The sequence below is a fragment of the Sarcophilus harrisii genome, chromosome 4 (assembly GCF_902635505.1).
Source record: "Sarcophilus harrisii chromosome 4, mSarHar1.11, whole genome shotgun sequence".
Taxonomy (NCBI): Eukaryota; Metazoa; Chordata; class Mammalia; order Dasyuromorphia; family Dasyuridae; genus Sarcophilus; species Sarcophilus harrisii.
Genome location: NC_045429.1, coordinates 273369216 through 273381572, shown reverse-complemented (window position 1 = coordinate 273381572; position 12357 = coordinate 273369216).

Below are 12357 nucleotides of genomic sequence, written 5' to 3'. Positions count from 1 at the left end.
GCTTTCCTGCTGACAAAGCTCTACCTTGCTGAGACTAGTGATATGATTTAGCTCTATGTTAATAAAGGGAACCCAGAAAATGATTGTGATGGGGAAAAAATAGACTAAGTATAGCTTTGAATGGAAATAAATCATAATTGTTCAAGAGAAACAATGCAGCACAGTTATATATCTATTGCCTATGGCAAAACTAGTCCAGAAAAAGTTACCCATCAATGAAATTGAAAATGGTACCATATTAGCCCCTTGTCCCTGATATTCTAAGAAACTCTGGTGTGTGAAGAACTACATCTATCACCAGTGCAAAGTGAACTTCACCTAAGGAAATTAAACCTGCCTTCATGGTTACCACTTGCTTACTTAACAATGCTGATGCAGAAGAACTTCTCCACAAAAGACATTGGACCTGACAACAGCCTTAAAGACAGTGAAACAAATATTGAAGTAACTCTCTTTGGTAAAGAAATTGAATGTGACAGTGTTTATTGTCAATTCCTATCTACTTGAGGCAATTCTAGTAAGCTCTGTATTTCTCATGGAAATGGTATATGTCACAAGCCTTGCTGTTGATAGCCCTGACTTGTCAGAAGACCCTATACCTGCCACCAAAGTTGAATGTGAAGGTTATCAACTGGAGCTGCTTTATAATGAATACGTATTTAGAAAGTACTCCTTGCATGTAAATGAGTTAATTGTGGTAAATTTAGAGAATCCCCCCCCAAAGGTTTATATGGACTTTTTGTGCCTGCCCTGTGATGGAGCATTCTGAGCTGGTATTGCTTTATTCAGTCACAGTCATAGACACTATAATTTGACTCTATCATAGTGATGGTATTTTGGTCCTCTTTGAGAACAAAGGATGATAACCAATCAAGTGATACAGCTATATAACCATGATATAGATCTTTATTTATAGATATATAAGAATATGGTTTAGATGAAAGTCTGAGATAACCTAAGAAAACTATGTGTATACATACATATGTATACACACAGAGAAACATACACACATGCACATATAGATATATGTGTGTGCCTGCATGTATGCATATATACATGTACATATATACATACATATGTAAACACACATTTGATTTACATAAGAGATATAATTTTAATTCCAAACATGTCTTTTAGCCCCTGGTCATATTGAACCCAAGATAAGCCTTTGTGGATCTCAATGAACAAGTCTGATATTGCATCCAGAAAAAAGAGGTGGGCACTTCTCTGAGCCAGTTTCTACCAAATTGGATAGAAATACTTCCTACCAAAGAAAATGAACAAACTTTCTAGCTATAGAACCAGATTCAACAGTTATGATAAAGATATTTATCATTAGTAGAGGGAAAAATTGGTGAGGATATAACCTGGCAATGGAAGGTCTTTTCATAGGCTATTATTATCTATCCCTTTCCCTGATCATTCTAGTTATGTACTCTCATTTAAACTTCTATCTACTAGTCAAGTCTAGTCATGCTTGAAGAAGCCCATCTTTCAGGAAATCTGACTGTGGTCTAATCTACTATTGGGCTGTCTCTATGTTTGAACTTCTATTTACTACTTTTCTTATCACTTGGCCAATTTTCATGGATTATACATTATTGATTTAGATGTTCAATAATTCAATAATATTTTCAGTGTGCTCATCTTTGCCAGCTTATTGAATGCAATAGCTTAAAATCAGTTGACCTAGGTTGAATCCCAGTTTTGACCTGTATAACCCCAGACAAAACGTTTAGTCAACATATATTTTCTGTAAAACATAAAGTAAACATTTTGCAAATCTTAAAGCACCTTAGAAACAAAAGTTAGCTGTTTTGGGTTTTTTATTTTTAGATACTTTCTGGTTTTAACCTTCAATCTCTGCTCTCAGCCTTCTCCCCAATCAGAATCTCTCAGTTTTAAATAAAGTTCAACTTTGATTACTCTACCATACCCCTATCTTCTGCCCTGGCCTGTCAGCACTTCAGTTCTCCCAGTCCCATCTCCCTTAATTTACCCCTTGTTGCCAATAAGCTTTCCCAAAACTGTTCCCCATCCCCATATAGCAGGTGTTTCCTGTGAAACACAAAAAAGGAAATTAAACCCAAAAGAGACTGTGATGTATAAAGAAAGAAGAATAAGAACCAAAAAAAATGAGATAAAGAGAGAGATGCCGGGTGGGGGAGAAGAAAAAGATTAAAAAGCACTGAAAACAAAAAGAGAGAAAGATGAGAAAATTGGAAGCAGAAGGTACAAAAGACAAAAGTGAACACATAGCTGCCAGATGCTGCCAAAGCACATTAAAGAGGGCAGGTCAGCCTGAGCAGGCATGTTTTAAAGCAAATGCCAAATAGCAGAACTCCAGGCAAACAGTTCTAAGACTGAGAATCACAAGGTCCTTTATTGCCTTTCCCTTAATCTATCTGGGGTCCCTATTATATTTCCTGAACCCTGGTTTGTTTACTGATTTAAAGACTCTGGACTGCCCTGCAGGCTCCTATATTGTTAGTGACCTTGGTCTGTTTACTTGTTAATGACCTTGGATTGATTGACCTGCTGAGCCTTCTGTGCGTGCTGACCTGTGGCCAGTTGCTGATTTAATGCCTTGGGACTCTCCCCTGAGGGCCAGACCATGACAGGGTAAAAGAGTAAAAAGCCACTGAATGTGAGATTATGAGACACATAAAAGACAAAAGAAAAGAACTGGGGCTTTAAAACAAGTCTACTTTTCTCTGCGATTCTTTGATATTGTGAAACTTCTTGAGTGCAGAAAATGGTTTTGGGGACTATGACTATCCATCAATAAGTAGGAAAAAAAGTGGGAAAATCTAGGCAAAGTGTTGTATGACAATGTGTACCTGAGTTGGATAAGGAAGTGTTAAAAAAAAATTGGGGTATAGAAATATAACCTTCAAAAGGGGAAATAAAGAGGCAGAGCCAAGATGGCAGAACATTCTAGTTGAACTCTTCCAACATTCCCCTCCAAAGAACTTTAAAATCATGTGTCAAATTGAATGCTGGTGTGGCAGAACCAATTCCTAGTGAGACTTTTACAACCCAGAACAGCTTAGGAGGCGAGAAGGAGAGGTCTATGGCATTGGGATAGAAGCTGGAGAACAGTGCCATGCATCTGTAGCACTAGTTACAGACGCTGGAGGCAGTGCAGAAACAGAAGCAGCAATAGCAGCAATGACACTGGGAGTGCTCAGCACCCAGAGAGCCCCCAGATAATTGGAGAACTGTTCAGAAAGAAATTAAAGCAGACTCCTGTGCTGGCATTGGGCAGAGAATTGGTGCTGTTTGGTGATTGTTGTCGATTAATAACTCTGGTAGTTCCAGGGTAAAGAGGAGTGCTTATCGTCACAAAAGAGTAGGGGTTCTAGCTTCAGATCAATTCTAAACCCAAAAGGGAGGAAGAGTTTTACCTGGGAACTGGTCACAGATGCAGAGAGGAGAGGAATTGTGGTCTCAAAAAGGTAGAGGATGTACTTGGGAAAGTACAGGATAACAGTGATCTTCCTGGATCATATAGCCCTGAAAGTACCTAAAACTTACAGCCCTTAGAAACAAATATGTAAGAAATAAGGCAAAAACACCTAAAGCTTGTATCATTGACTCCCACAACACTAAAATGTGAGTAGAACTCAATTCTAACATAAAGGTCATAGTCAATAAATAGGTTTGAAAACAAGAGACCCTTACCACAAAAGAATCAGCATAAAAAGTTACAAAAATGGCAGGAAAGCTCATGACACAAACTCAGAAGAAAATAATAGAATGAAAATATTTGTAACCGAAGCTTCAAAGAAAAATACAGATTGGACATGAGCCTGAGAATACTTAAAAAGATCAAAAGAAATTTTTTTAAGTTTTTAAATATCAAATAAGAATTGCTGAGAAGTAAATGGGGAGTAAATTGTAGAGGGGTAAATTTTTTTAAGTTTTTAAATATCAAATAAGAATGTAGAGGGGAATGAGACCAATATCAAAAAGAAATTATGAAAAAAAATTAAGGACTTAGTCAAAGAGGCATAAAAAAATACTGAAGAAAATAGCTCTTTAAAACTCAGAATTTATCAAATAGGGAGGGAAGAGTACAAAATTTCATGAAATAAAATAATTCCTTAAAAATGAGAATTGGTGAAATGGAATCTAAGGATTCAATGAAATATCAAAAACAATGAAAGAAAATTTTAAAATAAGAAAAGAAGAGAATTTGAAATATCTCATCAGAAAAATAACTAATCTGGAAAATATATAAAGAGATAATTTCAGAATTACTGAACTACCAAAAAGCCATGACCAAAATTTTTTAAAAAGCCTAGATACCATATTTCAAGAAATTATAAAGGAAAACTACCCAGATTTCTTAGAAGCACAGAGTAAAATAGAAAATTAAAGAATCTACTGATCTACTGATCATCATCCTAAAATGAAACTCCCAAGAATATTACAGCCAAATTTTAGAGCTCCTGGGTCAAGGAGAAAATACTAAAAGTAGTCAGAAAGAAATAATTCAAATACCATAAAATTACAGAAAAGAGTATATAATATTTAGCAGCTACATTATAGTAATATAGAAATTGGAATACAATATTCTGGAAGGATTAAAGGAACTAGGATTATAACCAAGAAAAACTTGCACAGCAAAACTGTGTGGTTGGGTAGAATAGATATTTAACAAAGTACAGGATTTCTAGGCATTCCTAATGAAAAGCCCAAAGCTGAATAGGAAATTTGATATTCAAAGACAAAATTAAAGAGAGGTATAAAAAAAATAAACATGAATTAGAAATCATGATGAATAGAAAGTTAACTATTTACATGCCCAAGTGGGAAGATGATACATATAACCCCCAAGAACTTTATCATCATTATGGCAGTTAGAAGGAGTCTACTTAGAAAGAGGTGATGGGAGTGAGTCATTTATGCTGAAATGATCTCAAAAGTAAAAAAGAAAGTCAAAGAGAAATGTTCTGAGAGGAGAGAAGAAAAGGAAGAATGGGGGAAATTATTTCACATAAAAGAGGAAGGATTTTTACAATTGAAGGAAAAATGGGAGAAAATAAGCAGTGCTTGAGCCTCTTCTCATCTGAACTCATTAGGAAATACACACACACACACAGTTTAATATAGAATTACATCTTACCCAATATAGAAATAGAAGGAGAAGGGGTTAAAAGAAAAAGGTGAAGTGGTAAGAAGGAAGAAAGATTAAAAGAACTAGTGCTCTGAAGCAAAGAGGTTTATGAAGAGGGACTAAGTGGGGAAAGGGGAGAGAGGAATAGGATAAAGGGAAATATACAATTATCAATCATAATGGTGAATGTGAAAGAGAAGACCTCAACCACAAAATGGAAGTAGATAGCAGAATGGATTATAAACTATAATTCAACAATATATTGTTTAAAAGAAACTCACTTAAAATAGAAAGATAAATGGAGAGTTAAAAGAAGAATTTGGGGCAAAATCTATTGTGCTACAGCTGAAATAAAAAAAAGCAGGGATCACAAAAATCATTTCCCCCCCCCCAAAAAAAAGCAAAAATAGGTATGATTAAAAGAGATAAAAAAGGAAACTACATTTTGCAAAAAAAAATCATAGAAAATGATGTAATGTCAATACTAAACATATATGTACTAAAAAGCATGGCATCCAAATTCTTAAAGGAAAAGCCAAAAAAAAAAAAAAAAAAAAAAAAGGAGGAAATAGTATAACTATACTAGTGGGGACCTTAATTTACCCTCTCTGAGAACTACATAAATATAACAATAAAATAAATGAAACACGATAAGGAGATAAATAAAATTTTAGGAAATTTAAATATAATAAACTTCTGAGAAAATTAAATTGGAATCAAAAGAAATATACATTTGTGAAAGTATGTGACATCTTCACGAAAATTGACTGTGTTAGAAAAACTTCACAAATAAATGCAGAAGGATAAAAATGTTAAACATACCTTTTTGAGATCATAATATAATAGAATTACATTTAATAAAAAGTCTTGGAAGAATAGATAAAAAATTTGTCAGAAACAAAATGATCTAATCGTAAAGAATGATTAGGTTAAAAAAATAAATCATGAAAACAATCAATATTTCTACAAAAGATAATTACAACAATGAAACAACATATCAGAATTTGTTGGATACAGCCAAAACACAACTTAAGGGAAAAGTTGTATATCTGAATGTTTTTTATCAATAAAACAAAGAGCAGATCAATGAATTGGGCATTCATTAGAAAAAGAACAAATTAAAAATCGCTAACCAAAATATAAATTCTGAAAATCAAAAAAATAAATTAATAAAATTAAAGCAAAAATAAATGCACTAATAAATAAAACTAGGAGCTGATTTTTTGCTGCTTTGTTGGATTTTAAAAGAAAATTTAATTACTGGTATCAAAAATGAAAAATGAAAAGGTATCAATGAAGATAAAATTAAAGCAATTATTAGGACCTATTTTGCCCAATCGTATGCCAATAAAATTGACAATCTAAATGAAATGGATGAATATTAATGAAATTACAAATTGCTTAGATTAAAAGAAGAGTAGATAGAATGAATAATGATAACATTAAAAAAAAATTGGAGAAACAATCAGTGAAATCTGTAAGGCATAATCCCAAAGACAGATAAGATTGACAAGTGAATTCCACCAAACATTTATAGAAAAAAAAAATTACCCTACAGACTATATGAAAAAATAAATAAATAAAAAGTCCTATTAAATTCCTTTTATGATACAAATATAATTTTGATTCCTAAATCAGGGAGAGCAAAAAAAAGAAAGAAAACTATAGTTCTGTTTTGCTAAGGAACATTGAAGCATTGATAAAATACTAGTAAAATGACTACAGCAATACATTACAAAGACCATATAATATTACCAGGTGGGATTTATAAACAAAAATGCAGTACTGGTTCAATAGTAGAAAATCTGTTAGCATAATCGACCATATCAATAACAAGAACAACAAAAAATCCACATGATTCTAACAACAGATGCAGAAAAAGCTTTTGACAAAATATAATATCCATTCCTATTTAAAAAAACAAACTAGAAAGTATAAGAATAAGTGGAGTTTTTCTTAAAATGATAATTAGCACTTATCCAAAATCAAAAGTAAGCACTGTCTGTAATGCATAGGACTTTGGGCAGTCTTTCTTACACATTGGTTTGGATGCTTGTGACAGGATAGAAGAATTTCTTAAGTGTCACTAAGCCTAGGACAGAGACTGTATCTGCCCATAGGTGTGTATTATGATCACTCTCTACTTATTGAAAAGAGGGAATGTATATACCTATACCTACCACCTTTATTGAGGGAATAGCCTGGATCTGTGATTTCAGTAATATAGGGAATTCCTATCATTGTTGATCTAAAAGAGTTTAGGATGACAGAAAAAACAATTTATGAGAGCAAATCATGAACCCATGATTTGAATATTACTCTAAAATTGTTTGTTATACACGGTATTTGTCACAACTTTTGTTGATCAATCATTTTTTAGCTGTTTCCAAACTTTTGTGACCCTATTTGGGCTTTTCTTAACAAAGATACTAGAGTAGGTTACCATTTCATTCTCTAGGTCATTTTACAGATGAGGAAACTGAGGCAAACAGGGTGAAGTGACTTTCTCAGAGTCACATAATAAACATTTGAGTCTGAATTTGGAGTCCTCTTAACTCCAGATCCAGTACTGTAGCCATTGTGTCACCTAGCTGCCCATGATACAACTAAAATCTGTTATAAGCAAATAAGAGTTTCAAAGTGCTATTAGAATAATTTAGAAAGCAGAGATTCCTTTCCTTTGGGGGAGATCAGAAAAAGAAGGCTTCATGGAGAAAGGAGAGATTTGATCTTCTTTTTTTTCCCTATCACAGAAGGCTCATCACTCTAGAAATCCACTATATCCCTGGACCACAAACACTGAAAGTATGCTCTGCCCTTGAAGCCCCTTCCTTTAATTGCCTGCCATCTCCAGAACTCCATTTTAAGGAAAATACCCAGCACAGCTATGTGTTTTCATCCCTTCCACTCTTATTCCTGACTTTACAGATTTTCTTAACCATGCCCTAGTCTGAGTACCTTTTATTTCCTCTCCCTTCCAGATTTTTAGCTTTCTTTTATTTGTTGCATTTTTCTATTAGAAGTAAGTTCTTTGGGACAAGGGCTGTCTTTCTTTCTGTTTGTATTTGTATTCCAACATTTAACACAGCCCTGGTAAGTAGTAAATACTTTATGAGATGTTCACTAGCTTGACTTGAATTGAATTCACTTGAAATAAGAGAAAAGAATGATTTCCACAAATGGAGATGTAGATCTAAGGATAAATTAATTGCGGATTCATAGTCCATATATCCATACTTTGAAGTTTATATTTGGGCCTAGGTTAGTATTTCCTGGTTGGAAGGCAAAATATAGAGTTAGGCAATAGAGTTTTGTGTTTCTCCTCAAATCTCAGTGAAACATGGCCAGTTTTCAAACTCTGAATAAAAAAGCAAGAGCACATCTCCCTTCCTTATTCATATTCTACCTCTTATGAACTTCAGGTGGATAAATATAAAAACTATTAAGAATAGAAGGAAAATAAGATTGTAATCAGGGTGAGTCTTGTTAAAAAATAAGATGTGGTTAGACTATTACACTACCTGAAATGAAATTGTTTCTTTGTTGTCAAAGATTTCCACAACATTTAATTAGTGACCAGATAAATATAAACCCAAAGATAATTGCCCAATCTTAAGAATAAATCTAGGTAAAAATAGAAAGAGATCCAAGGAAATGATTTTAATTTTGTTGTTGTTTCAAGATTATATAAATCAGGGTAAGTCTGCTGTGGGAAGAAGAAAACTTGTAGATGATGGATAGACAGACAGACAAAAAGACAGATTATAGATACATGATAGAGACATTTACATACATGTGTAATATATACATGAACACACATATATATATGCATGACTGAACAACTAAACAGCAGTGTATGGACAGGAATATACTGGACTTTGCTCTAAGGCTTGTGAACCAATTGTTAAATTTATCTAAGAAATAGAAGAAAATTGTTAAATTTATCTAAGAAATTAGCAAGCAAGAAATTAGGGCTTGATTTATTGTTTGCTCATGACTGGGTTTTAAAAAGAGTTAATAATACAGATTAAATTTAAAAATGTGCATACAGTTATTCATTGTCAAATATTTACCATCACACTCCTGTATTGCTCTATAAATATTGCTTGAATTCTACAGGCCAGAAGTAGAAGGCCCCAGGCTTGAAGGCCACACAAGATTGGAGACTTGGTTGCCATATAATAATAACAATAATAGTGGTGATGCAAAGTGCTTTGCATCTCTTATCTCATTTGATCTGCCCAACTTCCTTGTCCTCCTGAGATATATAAGCAAATATCGGAGTGTTAGTTAAGTAAAGAAGACATTATAAATGACCTATGGAGGCAGCTATGGCTAACAGGTGTGAGGTCTACACCAGTCTCTCTTTCATTAAGCCGGCCTTCAGTCAAAATATATTAATAGAAATAAACAGGGCTTTCACTACTGTTATAAATGAAATTAGGTTTAATTAAACTGCCTTATGCAAAATATTTTAATGCTCAGGAAAGAACATGCTTTCTCTGGCCCTTTTGGTGATAGAAAGGGGTTTTTGGTTTTTGCTAAAGGGCATACTTGATAAGACAACTCTAACAGATCCCTAGCTTTCTGTGGCACAACTGAACCAAGAGTTCATCTTAAGCCACTTAATAGGCTTAAGATGAACTATAAAAAGTATCTCTGCCCTCTTCCTCTCTTATTCTGCACAAACCTCTGCCAATACTTCCTTGGATTTTTAGCAACCAGGGAAGAGAAAATAAAATTGTTTTTCTCTCCCACCCAGAGTGCCATGATTACTATATGTGCATGACAACAAAAATATTTATTTCTGGATGAGATTGAGACTAGACCTAGACCTTATGTCTCTTCTGTTTTGCTTTCCTTTCCTTAAGAACATTGATCAAACAGAGATTTGCAGTCTTGATATAGACATCATGAATTTGACAAATCAAGAGTTCCAATGTCAGTAACAATTGGTTGCCAGGAGGAAGTACTTTCCACAATCAGATTACTCCCCAGAGGAAAAAAATATCTCATGCCTAAAGGATGCTAAAATTCAAAGAACAAAGAAAGCCCAAGCATTGCCCTTATTTATCTTGAGATCTAGACTGGTGAGTTGCAGAGACAGCCCAGGTAAAAAGGGAAAGAAAATGTCCAGCAATCTCACTAAATGCCTTTTACTTGATTCTACTTCTAGGACCCAAGATGGCAGAGTAAGCAGTGAATCACTATAACTCTCCCATGTTCACCTCAAGACAACCATAAATACAAGACAAATCCTGGAGCAGTAAAACCAGCAAGAAGATGGGGGTAAAACAACCTTTTATCCCAGGAAACTTGGAGTATAAGCAGGAGGGGGCTGTCTCCCTGAGGTAAGAGGGAAAGAGGAAGCAGTCCAACATAAGAAGTTTCCCAGCAAGTCTCCCAGCAAGCCAGAAGCAACTCTCACCACAGCAAACCAGCAGGAGATCCTGAGCTCCACTGTGGTGGAGACAAAAGCCAACACCAGTACCTTCTACATGCCTTAGTATAGCTGGGGAGCCAATGGATTCCAGCTCCAGGAGCTACCTCATGTTTTGTTGTAGTCCTAGGGAAATGAAGAAACACCAACTGGACCTCACCACACATCCATCACTCTCACCAGGACCCCAATTCAGCACCAAGTAAGCTTCCAGATTGCTATAGCCTCTATTAGTGCTACAATCCATCCAACTCCTCAGCTCAGCACCAAACATGAGGTCTTCTGTAGGTCTAAGGGCAATATCAGTGTAGCATCAAGTAAATAGCCAGGGTCTGCAGGACTGGCATAAGAAACATGAGACGCCTTCCATTCTGGAAGCAGAACTCAAATTTAAAGGAAAGGAAAAAAAGATAGAAAAAATGGAATAAGGAAAGAAAAAAAAAAGATCAGCAAACTACAATAACAACAATAAAATAAACTGACCATAAAAGCTATTATGGTAACAGGGCAGACCAAGACACAAACTCAGAAGAGGGTAATTATGTCAAAACACCTATGGGCAAAAACCAAAGAAAAAATGGGAAGTGGTCTCAAGCCAGAAAAAACTCAAGGTAGAGCTCAAAAAAAGAGTTTAAAAATCATAGGAGAGATATTACAAAAAAATGAGAAAAGAAATGAGAATTATGGGGGAAAAGTCAGTAGCTTAGAAAATTATTTTAAAAGTAGAATTGGACAAATGGAAAAGAGGTACACAAATCCACCAAAGAAATTAACTCCTAAAAGAGTACAGTTGGCCAAATGGGAAAGAAAGTACACAAATTGAAGAAAATATATTAAATTGAGTAAATTGTGGTATATGAATGTTATGGAATATTATTGTTCTGTAAGAAACGACCAGCAGGATGAATACAGAGAGGATTGGTGAGACTTACATGAACTGATGCTGAGTGAAATGAGCAGAACCAGGAGCTCATTATATACCTCAACAACGATATCGTATGAGGATGTATTCTGATGGAAGTGGATTTCTTCGACAAAGAGAAGATCTAACTCAGTTTCAATTGATCAAGGATGGACAGAAGCAGCTATACCCAAAGAAAGAACACTAGGAAATGAATGTAAACTGCTGGCATTTTTGTTTTTCTTCCCGGGTTATTTATACCTTCTGAATCCAAGTCTCCCTGAGCAACAAGAGAACTGTTTGATTCTGCACACATATATTGTATCTAAGATCTACTGTAACCTATTTAACATGTATAGGACTGCTTCCCATTTAGGGGAGGGAGTGGAGGGAGGGAGGGGAAAAATCAGAACAGAAGTGAGTGCAAGGGATAATGTTGTAAAAAAAAAAAGAAAAGAAAGAAAAGAAAAGAAAATACATTAAAAATTAGAATTAGCAAGAGGAAGCTCATAACTCTATGAGACATCAAGAATCAATCAAACAAATTTAAAAGAATGAAAAAAGGAAGAAAATACAAAATACTTCATGGGAAAAATAATTGACCTGGAAAATAGATACAAAACAGACAATACCAGAATCATTGGTACTATCATAATCAAAAGGAAGACCTGGACAGCATCTTTTGAGAAACTGTCAAATAAAACCATCCTGACATCCTAGAACCAGAAAGCAAAACTGGCATTGAAATAATCCACTAATCATCTCAGAAAAAGGATCCAAAAATAAGAACTCCAAGGAACATTATAGCTAAATTTCATAATTATCAGGTCAAGAAAAAAATACTGCAAGTGGCCAGAAAGAAACAATTCAAATATTGAGGACTCACAATCAAGA